Source organism: Carcharodon carcharias, chromosome 2 (assembly GCF_017639515.1).
Source record: "Carcharodon carcharias isolate sCarCar2 chromosome 2, sCarCar2.pri, whole genome shotgun sequence".
In the NCBI taxonomy this organism is placed as follows: Eukaryota; Metazoa; Chordata; class Chondrichthyes; order Lamniformes; family Lamnidae; genus Carcharodon; species Carcharodon carcharias.
In genome coordinates this window covers 134,681,288-134,693,426 of record NC_054468.1, presented here as the reverse complement: position 1 = coordinate 134,693,426, position 12,139 = coordinate 134,681,288, and the positions used below count along the sequence as shown (strand labels likewise).

Below are 12,139 nucleotides of genomic sequence, written 5' to 3'. Positions count from 1 at the left end.
TCTCTCTCCCCAATTATTCTATGCCCCTTATTAATTCTCTCTAATATTATCTCCTGATTCCCACACTCCTACCAAGTTAGTTTAAACACTCCCCAAAAGCACTAGCAAAATGTCCTACAAGGAACTCTGTCCCGGCTCTGTTCAGGTGCAACCTGTCTAGCCTGCACAGGTTCCAACTCCCTGAGAGCCAGTCCCAATGTTCCAAGAATCTAAAGTCCTCTCTCCTGCCACGCATTTATCTGCCTTATCCTCCTATTTCTGTACTCACTTGTGTGGCACAGGGAGTAATCCAGATTTTACCACTTTTGAGTCCTGCTTGCTAATTTTCTACCTAGCTCCCCAAATTCAGACTTGCAGGACCACATCCCACTTTCTACCAATGTCATTGGTACTGATGTGGACCATGCCTGGTGGCTGTTCACCCTCCCCACTCAGGGTGCTCTGCAGCACTCAGTGACATCATTGACCCTGACACCAGGGAGGCAACACACCATCCTGAATTCACGTCTGCAGCCACAGAAATGTCTATTTATTCCCCTATCTAATTGCTTATCAGTATTGCGCTTCCAGACTTCCCTGTGCCCCCCTGTACAGCTGAGCCACCTGTGGTGCCATGGACTTGGCCTCTGACTACACTCCCCAGATGAACCATCACTCTCAGCAGTGACTCTCAGCAGTGACTGGAGAGTGGGATGCACTCAGAGGACTCCTGCTCTACCTGCCTATTCCTTTTTGACTGTCTGGTGATCATCCTTCGTGCTCTCCCTGCATATTCTTAAACTGTGGGGTGACCACATCTATAAATTTGTTCTCCACATAACTCTTACAGATGCTCTGCAATGATGTCAGCTGCTGCTCAAGTTCCACAAACCAGGTCTCAAGCTGCTGCAACTGACGACACTTCCTGCACAAATGGTTATCCAGGACATGGGTGGCATCTTGGAGTCCTCATATAGCATAGGAGGACACTCTCTAGGTTGGGGCAACCCTGCCATTTCTCTATTAATTGATAACCTTGTGACTGCGATTAAACCCTACTGCTGGTAAAAAAAAAACCAAGATAAATAAAACTTTACCAATACCAATAAAAATGAATAAACCTTAGCAATATTGATAAACCCTACCAATACTTAGCACACCTTACTAGTGGTAATGAACCTTAGTTATAAGCTTTATAAAACATTATAATAAATTATCATAAGACATAAGACCATAAGACATAAGAGCAGAAATTAGGCCATTCAGCCCATCGAGTCCGCTCCCCCGTTCAATCATGGCTGATAAGTTTCTCAACCCCATTCTCCCGCCTTCTCCCCGTAACCTTTGATCCCCTTACCAATCAAGAACCTATCTATGTCGGTCTTAAATACACTCAATGACCTGGCCTCCACAGCCTTCTGTGGCAATGAATTCCATAGATTCACCACTCTCTGGCTAAAGAAGTTTCTCCTCATCTCTGTTCTAAAAGGTCTTCCCTTTACTCTGAGGCTGTGCTCTCGGGTCCTAGTCTCTGCTACTAATGGAAACATCTTCCCCACGTCCACTCTATCCAGGCCTTTCAATATTCTGTAAGTTTCAATCAGATACCCCCTCATTCTTCTAAACTCCATCGAGTATAGACCCAGGGTCCTCAAACGTTCTTCATATGTTAAGCCTTTCATTCCTGGGATCGTTCTCATGCACCTCTTCTGGACCCTCTCCAGGGCCAGAACATCCTTCCTGAGATACGGGGCCCAAAATTGCTCACAATATTCTAAATGTGGTCTGACCAGAGCCTTATAAAGCCTCAGCAGCACATCCCTGCTTTTATATTCTAGTCCTCTCCACATAAATGCCAACATTGCATTTGTCTTCCTAACTACCGACTCAACATGCAAGTTAACCTTAAGAGAATCCTGGACAAGGACTCCCAAGTCCCTTTACACTCCAGATTTCTGAATTCTCTCCCCATTTAGAAAATAGTCTATGCCTCTATTCTTCCTACCAAAGTGCATGACCGCACACTTCCCCATGATGTATTCCATTTGTCACTTCTTTGCCCATTCTCCTAACCTGTCCAAATCCTTCTGCAGCCTCCCCGCCTCCTCAATACTACCTGTCCCTCCACCTATCTTTGTATCATCTGCAAACTTAGCCAGGATGCCCTCAGTTCCTTCATCTAGGTCATTAATGTATAAATTGAAAAGTTGTGGTCCCAACACTGACCCCTGCGGAACTCCACTAGTCACCAGCCGTCATCCTGAGAAGGACCCCCTTAGCCCCACTCTCTGCTTCCTGCCAGACAGCCAATCTTCTATCCATGCTAGTACCTTGCCTCTAACATCATGGGCTCGTCTTACTGAGCAGCCTCCTGTGCGGCACCTTGTCAAAGGCCTTCTGGAAGTCCAAGTAGATAACATCCATTGGCTCTCCTTTGTCTAACCTACTCGTTACCTCCTCAAAGAATTCTAACAGATTTGTCAGGCATTACCTCCCCTTGATGACTTTGCCCGATTTTACCATGCACTTCCAAGTATTCTGAAATCTCATCCTTAATAATGGACTCTAAAATCTTACCAACGACTGAGGTCAGGCTAATCGGTCTGTAATTTTCCGTCTTTTGCCTCACCCCCTTCTTAAAGTGGGGGGTTACATTAGCAATTTTCCAGTCCTCTGTGACCCTCCCTGATTCCAGTGATTCCTGAAAGATCACCACTAACGCCTCCACTATCTCTTTAGCTATCTCCTTCAGAACTCTGGGGTGTAATCCATCTGGTCAAGGTGATTTATCCACCTTCAAACCTTTCAGTTTTCCTAGCCCCTTCTCCTTGGTAATGGCCACCATAAAACACCTCTGCCCCCCAACTCTCTTGAACTTTGGGGATGTCACTCGTGTCTTCCACCGTGAAGACAGACACAAAGTACCTATTCAGTTTCTCAGCCATTTCTTTGTTCCCCACTACTACTTCTCCAGTGTCATTTTCCAGTGGCCCAATGTCCACTTTTGCCTCTCTTTTACCCTTTATATATCTAAAAAAAAAACTCTTGCAATCTTCATTTATATTGCTGGCTGGTTTACCCTCATATTTAATCTTCTCCCTCCTTATTTCTTTTATAGTTGTCCTCTGTTGGTCTTTGTAGGCTTCCCAATCCCCTGGTTTCCCACTGCTCTTCGCCACAGTGTATGCTTTCTCTTTAGCTTTTATGCTGTCCCTGACTTTCCTTGTCAGCCATGGTTGCCTCGTCCTCCCTTTAGTATGCTTCTTCTTCCTAGGGATGAGTTTTTGCTGTGTCTCCCAAATTACTCCCAGAAACTCCTGCCATTGCTGTTCTACTGTCTTTCCTGCTAGGCTCATCTCCCAGTTAGTTCTGGTCAGCTCCTCCCTCATGCCTCGGTAGTTATTCAACTGTAATACCGTTACATCTGATTCCAGCTTTTTCCTCTCAAATTGCAGGGTAAATTCTATCTTTTATGGTCACTTCCTCCTAAGGGTTCCTTCACCTGTCTCATTACACATCACTAAATCTAGAATTGCCTGTTCCCTAGTAGGCTCCACCACAAGCTGCTCCAAAAAGCCATCTCGTAGACATTCCACAAATTCCTTTTCTTGGGATCCACTACCAACCTGATTTTCCTAATCTACCTGCATATTAAAATCCCCCATGATCACTGTAACCTTGCTTTTCTTACATGTCTTTCCTATCTCCTGGTGTATCTTGTGCCCCACATCCTGACTACTGTTCGGAGGCCTGTACATAACTCCCATTATGGTTTTTTTTACCTTTGCGGTTCCTCAACTCTACCCACACAGATTCTACATCACCTGACCCTACGTCATTTCTTGCTATCAATTTAATTTAATTTCTTACTAACAAAGCAACCCCACCCCCTCAGCCAACCTGCCTATCTTTTCGATAGGATGTATATCCTTGGATATTTAGCTCCCAGTCCTGATCCCCTTGCAGCCACTTCTCCGTGATGCCCACCACATCATACCTGCCAATTTCAATCTGCGCCACAAGCTCATTTACCTTATTTCGTATACTGCATGCACCTGAGCTTTGAAAGATAAATGAGGAAAATACGCACCAACCACTTAGCTGTTTCCCTGTGAAGTCAGACTTTGACTTTTCTCAGAGCCTGGTCAGTCCTCAGACTAGCCACTCTCTGTGCCTTTTTTAAACTGAAGGCTCTGCCACTCTCCGCGCCTTTTCTAAACTCAAAGGCAAATCTCTTCCAATTAATCTGACTGAGTTCTTCAAAGAAGTAACAAAGAGGGTTGATGGTGGTAGTGCACTGGATGCTGTACATATGGGCTTAAAAGGCATTGGATAAAGTACCTCATAAGACTTTTCTGAAAGGCAGTAAAAGTAATGGGTACAAAATTGGCAAAGGGATAGAGGTTGAGAGTAATAGTGAATATGTTTACAGACTGGAGAGAAGATGCATTGGGATCCCGCAGTGGTGGGTATCTGGACCATTATATATACACATTTTGACAACACCCCTCCCCCAAACATACACACAGGTATATATGATCTGGACTTGAATATAGGGCATCCAATTTTCAAGTTTGTGGATGATACAAAACTTGGCAACATCGAAAACAGTAAGCATGGCAGTGTCATGAAAATATAATAATTACAATAAATTACAATAATATGAAAAAGATGGGTTAATAATGGGGTTTGGATTAGTTTCTCTGTGTGTAGGGCTGTGTGTGGAGGTTTTAATTAAAATACAGACAGTTTGCCTTGGTGCTTTGATGTATCGGAAGGGAAACTAGGTTTGAAATGCTAAATTCGTAAACATGGTTGAAGTTTTAGAATGGGAGATGGGAGGTGTGAGGAATATTTGTATTTTTAGATAAACCAGAGTCGTGAATTTCAAAGAGATGGTAAGGTGTTACACCTAGCCAACAGAGGCGAAGACAAATAATGTGTTTATTTTTCCCCAAAGATTACTGATAATATTGGTACTATGGAAGATTTATATTATGGAAAAAGTAAAGTTGCAAAGACATACTGGGACAATGGAATTTACATTAAAAAGGGAGAAATCTGTACAAAGGAGATGAGGTTATGTGTAAGAAGGCGGCATTCTAAGATCTAACAAGTGTGAAAGACCTCCAGCCTCTACGTACCAAGCAGCTGCCTCCAGGAACCAAAGCTAAGAGAATTCATTTTAAATATCGCTTTCCAGGGTATTGTGTTTTGCCTGGGTCTATTGAAATCTTTGTTGTTTTACCATTACCTTAACGGAGGGGTAACTGGGAGCTAGATTAGGAGTTATCATAGTAGTAATTTGTAGACCTTTTTATGCGCTTAAAATCATTTTTTCTATTAATAAATGTTTAACTTAATTTTGTAAAAAAACCGCTAAGACTCACTGGTCTTATTACTACTCAATTCAAGACACGCATCCCGAAATAAAAACACAGATTGCAAACACCGTTGTGGCAGCTGTCTCAAGTTTCCCTCTAGGATTTGAACAGCTCAGCATTTACCACACTGTGCCATAACAGTAGCAGGCTTCAGGACGACATGGACCAGTGAAATGGTCAGCCACACAGCATAAGTAATTTAATGCAAATTAAGAGTGAAGTGATACAGTTTTGGAGAAACAACTCACAGAAGCGATGTAATCTAAACCATAATCTATCATAGATGGGTGCAAAAATAAGATGGGTTTAGAGGTGCATATTCGCAAATCTTTGAAAGCGAAAGGATACGTCACTTTGCGAATAGAGACATTAAATACAAAAGCAAGTTAGTCACACAAAATCTTTACAAATCACTGGTTAAGCCTCAGCTGGGTGCCACATTTTAAGGAGGATGTCAAGGCCTCGGAGGTTTACCGGTGATGGGAGAGCTCAGTTATGTGGAAAGACATTTGGTGGATGCGTTGGAGAATCTGGGCTTGTTCTCCTTGGTTAAAAGGAGATTTGGTAGAGATGCTCAATATCATGAGGGGCCTAGACAGAGCTGATAGGGAGAAACTGTTTCTGTTGGCAGAAGGATCAAGAGCCAGAGGGCACGAATTTAAGGTGATTTGCAACAGAAGCAACAGCCACATGAGCATAATTTTTTCTAATACAGCCAGTGGTTAAGGATCTGCAAAGGAGAGCATGGGGAGGCAGATTCAGTTGCAACTTTTAAAAGAGAATTGGACAACTATCTGAAAAAAAAAGGTTTGCAGGAAAATGGGGAAACGGCAAGTGAGTGGGGCAAAGCAAGTTGCTCTTGCAGAGAACCAACATGAACACGATAGGTTGGATGATCTTTTGTGCTGCAAGCATTCTCTGATTTGATGATTGTAAGGCTATGAAATATGATTGCATTGGAGACCATGTCAACATATATGAGTATGTTAAGATGTGAGAACAGGGTGGACACTTGAAATTAGGACTGCTGCTCATGTGGTGGTTAAACACTGCAAGGAATGAGCTAGACCAAATAGCCTGTTCCTACATTGAAATTATCTAGAAATTACATTATACTATTTGCCGTTTGTAAACTTGCTGCCTTTTAATTCAAAAGCCTGGAAGTGTGTGATCCTTATTCTCTATTATAAATTCTCCTGTTTCAGACTGTAAGGGACCTACATTTGTCTTCACTAAGCTTTTTCTTCTTACATACTTATAGAAGCTTTTACTGCCCCTTATGTTCCTTGCAAATTTACTCTCATATTCCGCCTCTTAATCAATCTTTTGGCCCTCCTTTGCTGAATTCTAAACAATCCCAATCCTCAGGCTTGCTACTTGTTCTAGCAACTTCATATGACTCCTCTTTGCATCTAATACTATCCTTTGTTTCTTTTTTTAGCCATGGTTGGGCCACTTTTCCTGTTGTGTTTTTGCACCAGAAAGAAACATAACTGTTGCAATGCATGCATTCATTCCTTAAATACTAGCAATTGCCTATCCACCTTTTAATGAAGTTCCCCAATTATCTTAGCCAACTCATGCCTCATACCTTTGTAGTTTCCTTTGTTTAGATTTCAGGCCCTAGTTTTGGATTGGACTACTTCACTTCCCAACCTGAGGAAGAATTCTATCATGTTAACATCACTGTTCCTGAAAGGACCCCGCACAAAATTATTAATTGACCCCTTCTCATTGACAAAACAAAAATTAGGATAGCCTGTTCCCTAGTTGGCTCCTCGATGTATTGGTCTAAAAAATCCATCTCGTACACACTCCAGGGATCCATCCACCACAGTATTATTGCTAATTTGGTTTGCCCGGTCTATATGTAAAGTCACCCATGATTACTGTATCATCCTTCTTACATGCATCTCTAATTTCCTGTTTAATACTGTACCCTAGCTTACCACTTGGAGGCCTATATACAACACCCACTATGTTTTCTGCACCTTGTTGCTTCTTAGCCCCACTACATCTAGATTTTCTGATCTAATATCCTCTTTCTCTATTGCATTGATTTCATCCTTAACTAACAATGCCACACCACCACCTTTTCCTTTTTGCCTGTCCTTCCTAAGCATCAAATACCCTTTGCTATTCAGCTCCCAGCCTTTGTCACCCTGCAGCTATGTCGCTATAATCGCAATCATATTGTACCCATTTACATCTAATTGTGCTATTAATTTCGTCTACCTTATCGCGAATGCTCCATGCATTCAGATACAGTACCTTCAGGCTTGTCCTGCACTACCTGCCTAGTGCCTTTACTCTGTCTAACGGTCACCCATTCCCTTTCTGCCTGTGCACTCTTTACTTGCGGTGTGACCACCTCGCACGCTATCCACAAGATCTCAGTTCTGCGGATGCTCTAGCCACTGCTTCAGATCAGAAACGCAGATTTCTGTAGCTGGAGACACTTCCTGCACACATGGTCACCATAGACACTGGAAGTTTCCCTGACTTCCCATATCACACAGGAGCATTCCACGTGACCAAGCTGCCGTTTCAATACTTGCCCTTAAATTACTCCCTTTACTTTTATTTCCTCTAGTTTAGAGAATATTAAGGACAGTAGAAATATTCACCAAGTTCTACTTACCAAGGTCATCACTCTTCTTATTGAGGAAAGGTAGAAATGAAAGGATCACCTCCTTCCCTCTTCAGCAAACTCCCTCTCTCACCAAACTCCAATTGAGGCACTCTGTTACAATCCAAAGCAGCACTCCAGTGCAGACAAAAGCAACACTCTAGATGGCTTGCTTTTATGCTGTCTGAATCAAGCCTCTGAAAACTGTTTAAGCCAGTTAACTAATTAACTAGCTGCAAACAGAGCCTGAATGAGCCCTGTTTTTAAAGCTGGACTAAAACTCATTTTCTAAAGAGCAACGTTTAGTTAATTGCTTTATTAAAGAAAGACTAGACTATAGATAAAAATTAACCCTTAAATTAAATTAACCCTTAAAACTCCCTCACTCACCAAATTCCAAATGAAGCACTCAAAAACAGCACTCTAGTGCAGACTGAGTGGCAGAGCAGGATCAAGGGGTTGAATGATCATATTTCCTATGTTCCTAAAGTGCAGTACCAGCTGAGGCTTAACCAGCGATTTGTAAAGGTTTTGTGTGAAGAAGCTCAAAATTATGAAGGGATTTGTTGGAGGAAATAGGGAGAAACTATTTCCTCTAGCAAGTGGATTAGTAACTAGAGATCACAGATTTAAAACAACTGGCAAATCAAATAGAAGGGAAACTAAGATTTTTTTTCACAGAATGTTAAGATCTGCAGTAGGGGTGGTAAAGCCAGATTCTACAGCAACTTTCATAAGGCAATTGGATATGTAATGGACTAATTTGCAGGGTTATGAAGGAAAAGCTAGGGAATGGGACTAAATTCAACAGTGCCTTCAAAGAGCCAACATGGCATGATGGGCCAAGTGACCTCCTTCAGCACAATAAGACTGCATGATGGTGAAAAGTTAAACAAGTGAAATATAGGTAAATAATTCATACTTCATTTTTCTGCACACATTGTAATCTTCAACTGTCCACTTGACTCATTCCTGGAATGCAAGGTTATCTTATGAGGAAAGGTTGAGCAGGTTGGGCCCATACCGATTAGAGTTTAGAAAAATAAGAGGTGATCTTATTGAAACATACAAGATCCTGAGGGAACTTGACAGGGTGGATACGGAGAGGATATTTCTAGAACCAGAGATCCCTAATTTTAAAATTAGGGGTCTCCTAATTAAGGCTGACGCAAGGAGAAATGTTTTCTCTCAAAGAATTGTGGAATTCTGTTCCCCAGAGAGCAGTATAGACTGGGTCATTGGATATGTTCAAGGCTGAGTTAGATAAGATTTTTGATCAACAAGGGAGTCAAGGGTTATGAGGGGCAGACAAAAAATCGGAGTCGAGGCCGCAATCAGATCAGCCATGATTTTATTGGTTGGCAGAGCAGGCTTAAAGGGTTGAATGCCCTACTTCTGGTGTTCATGTGTGTTCTTAGGCATCACTTCGTAAGCTGTGCCCCTTTAGCCTTGTGTTGAGCTGCCTTTTAATACCATCCCTTTATTTTGGACTTGCAGATAATTTCTTCCTTCTTCTATCATTGGTGGGTGGAGGGATATGACCTAAGATTGTACCTGGAGTTTTAAATTATGCTGATATGCTTATACCAAACAGCTGAGTGCTGTTTTCACTGGAAATTCAGGTGGATATTAAAGCCAAACAAACCAACTTAGGTTCAACTTACACCTGAAAATATTAAATCAGCCCCCAGGCGCAACTCAACCGCATCCTTAGCTACAGGATTTCAAAATCATTCATTATGTCTTTGCTCTCTTATCCTTATGTCTGCATTAACATTGACCTGCTTATGTCCTGCCAATTAGTAATTTGTCCATTTGTAACTTCTGACCTTTCAGATCCCACCTATCACTCCTATGATACTGTCATATGCAAATTTGTTTAAGTACTTCATTCATGTCCATTAGCAACAGGCATGGTTACAAGCCCCCCACCCGGCTTGGCCTAAATAGCCAAGTGGTTATGGTACTGGGTTTGTAACCCCAAGATCAAGAGTTCAAATCTCACAATGGCAAACTATGAAACAATGTAACTTCATAAGCTTGGCCTAAATAGCCAAGTGGTTATGGTACTGGGTTTGTAAGCCCCAGATCAAGAGTTCAAATCTCACAATGGCAAACTATGAAACAATATAACTTTGAGCTTGGCTTAAATAGCCAAGTGGTTATGGTACTGGGTTTGTAATCCCAAGTGCAAGAGTTCAAATCTCACAATGGCAAAACTATCAAGAAAGCAGCTAACACAGTCTACATAGCCAAAAATGGCCACTGTGCAGAAGGATCCATTTGCCTATGGCCATACTAGTCTGAAAACGCCCGATCTCGTCTGATCTCGGAAGCTAAGCAGACTCAGGCCTGGTTAGTACTTGGATGGGAGACTGCCTGGGAATACCAGGTGCAGTAGGCTTTGGCTTGGCCTAAATAGCCAAGTGGTTATGGTACTGGGTTTGTAACCCTAAGATCAAGAGTTCAAATCTCACAATGGCAAACTATGAAACAATGTAACTTCATCTGTATAAACAGATGGAAACGTGTTTGTACTCGAAAGAGTTACAAGCCCCCCACCCGGCTTGGCCTAAATAGCCAAGTGGTTATGGTACTGGGTTTGTAACCCCAAGATCAAGAGTTCAAATCTCACAATGGCAAACTATGAAACAATGTAACTTCATCTGAAACAGATGGAAATGGGTTTGTACTCAAAAGAGTTACAAGGCCCCAATTTCTGGGCACTCCACTCAGTAGTGCCTCCCACCACAATATAACTCAACTAGTACCCATTATTGTCCAATCTACAATAAGTTCCTTATCCATACCATGGACTTACTCGCAATTGCTGCAGCTCTAATGTTAACAAATAGTACTTTACATGGAAGTGAAGGGGTCAAGAGAAATGGTAATGATAAGAGCTGGGTGCCATCAGGATGCATATGGGAGTTAACAACTTGCCTGCCACTACACTTGTAGTGAAGAGCCTTGCAATATTAAAGTTCGGTCAGTTAAACCAGTTACATACAGGTACCGTGAAGTGGCCCCAAAGGCTCAATATGCAGTTCCCCAAAAACGTGTGGCAGCTTGCGTCAAGTTCCTGAAGGCGTTCGAGGAGAAGAGAGACCGGTGGAGATGAAGATCCTGACTTTGGAGCTGCTCTTTGCTCTGCCGTTGCAATGGGACTGTGTGGTGACGGTGCATCTCTACAACCCCTACATCCCTGTCGCCAACGTGGTCACCTTCCTCGCCAGGTACGTCGACAAGGTTGGGAGCTGCACCGAGGTTAGAGACACCTTCGGCATTTGGACATGCAAACACCAGGTAAAGGTCACGCTCAAGACCGATGGTAAGGGAACCATCTTCCATCGTCCTTCCAGCTTCGCTATCGGGGGAAGCCATGGCTACCTTGTCTACGCTGGGCAGCCCAAACTTTGTCGGTCATGCGGCAAGTCTGGTCATGTGGCGGCCAACTGCAGCACCGTCCTCTGCAAGAACTGCAAACGGGAAGGGAACCAGTCAAAGGACTGCAAACAGACTAAGTGCTGCAACCTGTGTGGCGAGGCAGGTCACCTCTACAGGGCCTGCCCCAAACGCTGCCTCGCTTATACACAGGTAGCCAAAGCCAACAAGGGGGAAGCAGAGGAAATACTTCGTGTCACTACTACCAAGGACACTTGCAACACTCCAACCACCATGGCCTCCAGTGAGAAAAACGGGACAAAGGACACAGAGAGAGACAAGGTGGAAGAAAAGATTGAGGCAGCAGACAGCCAATCAACAGCACTTCCCCCTGAACCTCCCACTCCTCAGGAGAGCGAATCAATGGAGGAGGAGGAAGCAGCGGAAAATCAGCAGGGGGAGTGGCAGCTGGTGAAGAGAGCCAAAAGGAAGAAGGGGCTAAGAAGGGACCAAGCCACTTCCCAGACAAGCGGCAAGAAGCGTTTCCCATCCGACACGGATGACAAGGGCAGCTGCTCTTCGGACAATGAAGTGCAAGGGCAGCACCTACAGAAGAAGCGGCAAAGCTCTAGGGAGTTGGAGGACGAGACACCCGAGCTCCAGAACATTGGAGACAATGAGGAGACCAGCGCACCTCAACTTTGCCCACAACCCGAAGAGGCCAGTGCACCACAGCCCCAGGAAGCTGGGAGCAGTGAAGTGC

General features: G+C 43.4%; 1 protein-coding gene and 1 non-coding gene across 10 annotated transcripts in view; one reads left to right on the top strand and one right to left on the bottom strand.

The window, feature by feature from the left end:
• The window catches only part of map4k3a (mitogen-activated protein kinase kinase kinase kinase 3a), a 304,817-nt gene that overhangs the window by 179,776 nt on the left and 112,902 nt on the right, over nucleotides 1-12,139 (bottom strand). The gene's annotated exons all lie outside the window — the stretch shown is intronic.
• On the top strand, nucleotides 10,278-10,396 carry LOC121275448. The gene has a single exon (XR_005942425.1). It is a non-coding gene; the product is annotated as a 5S ribosomal RNA (ribosomal RNA).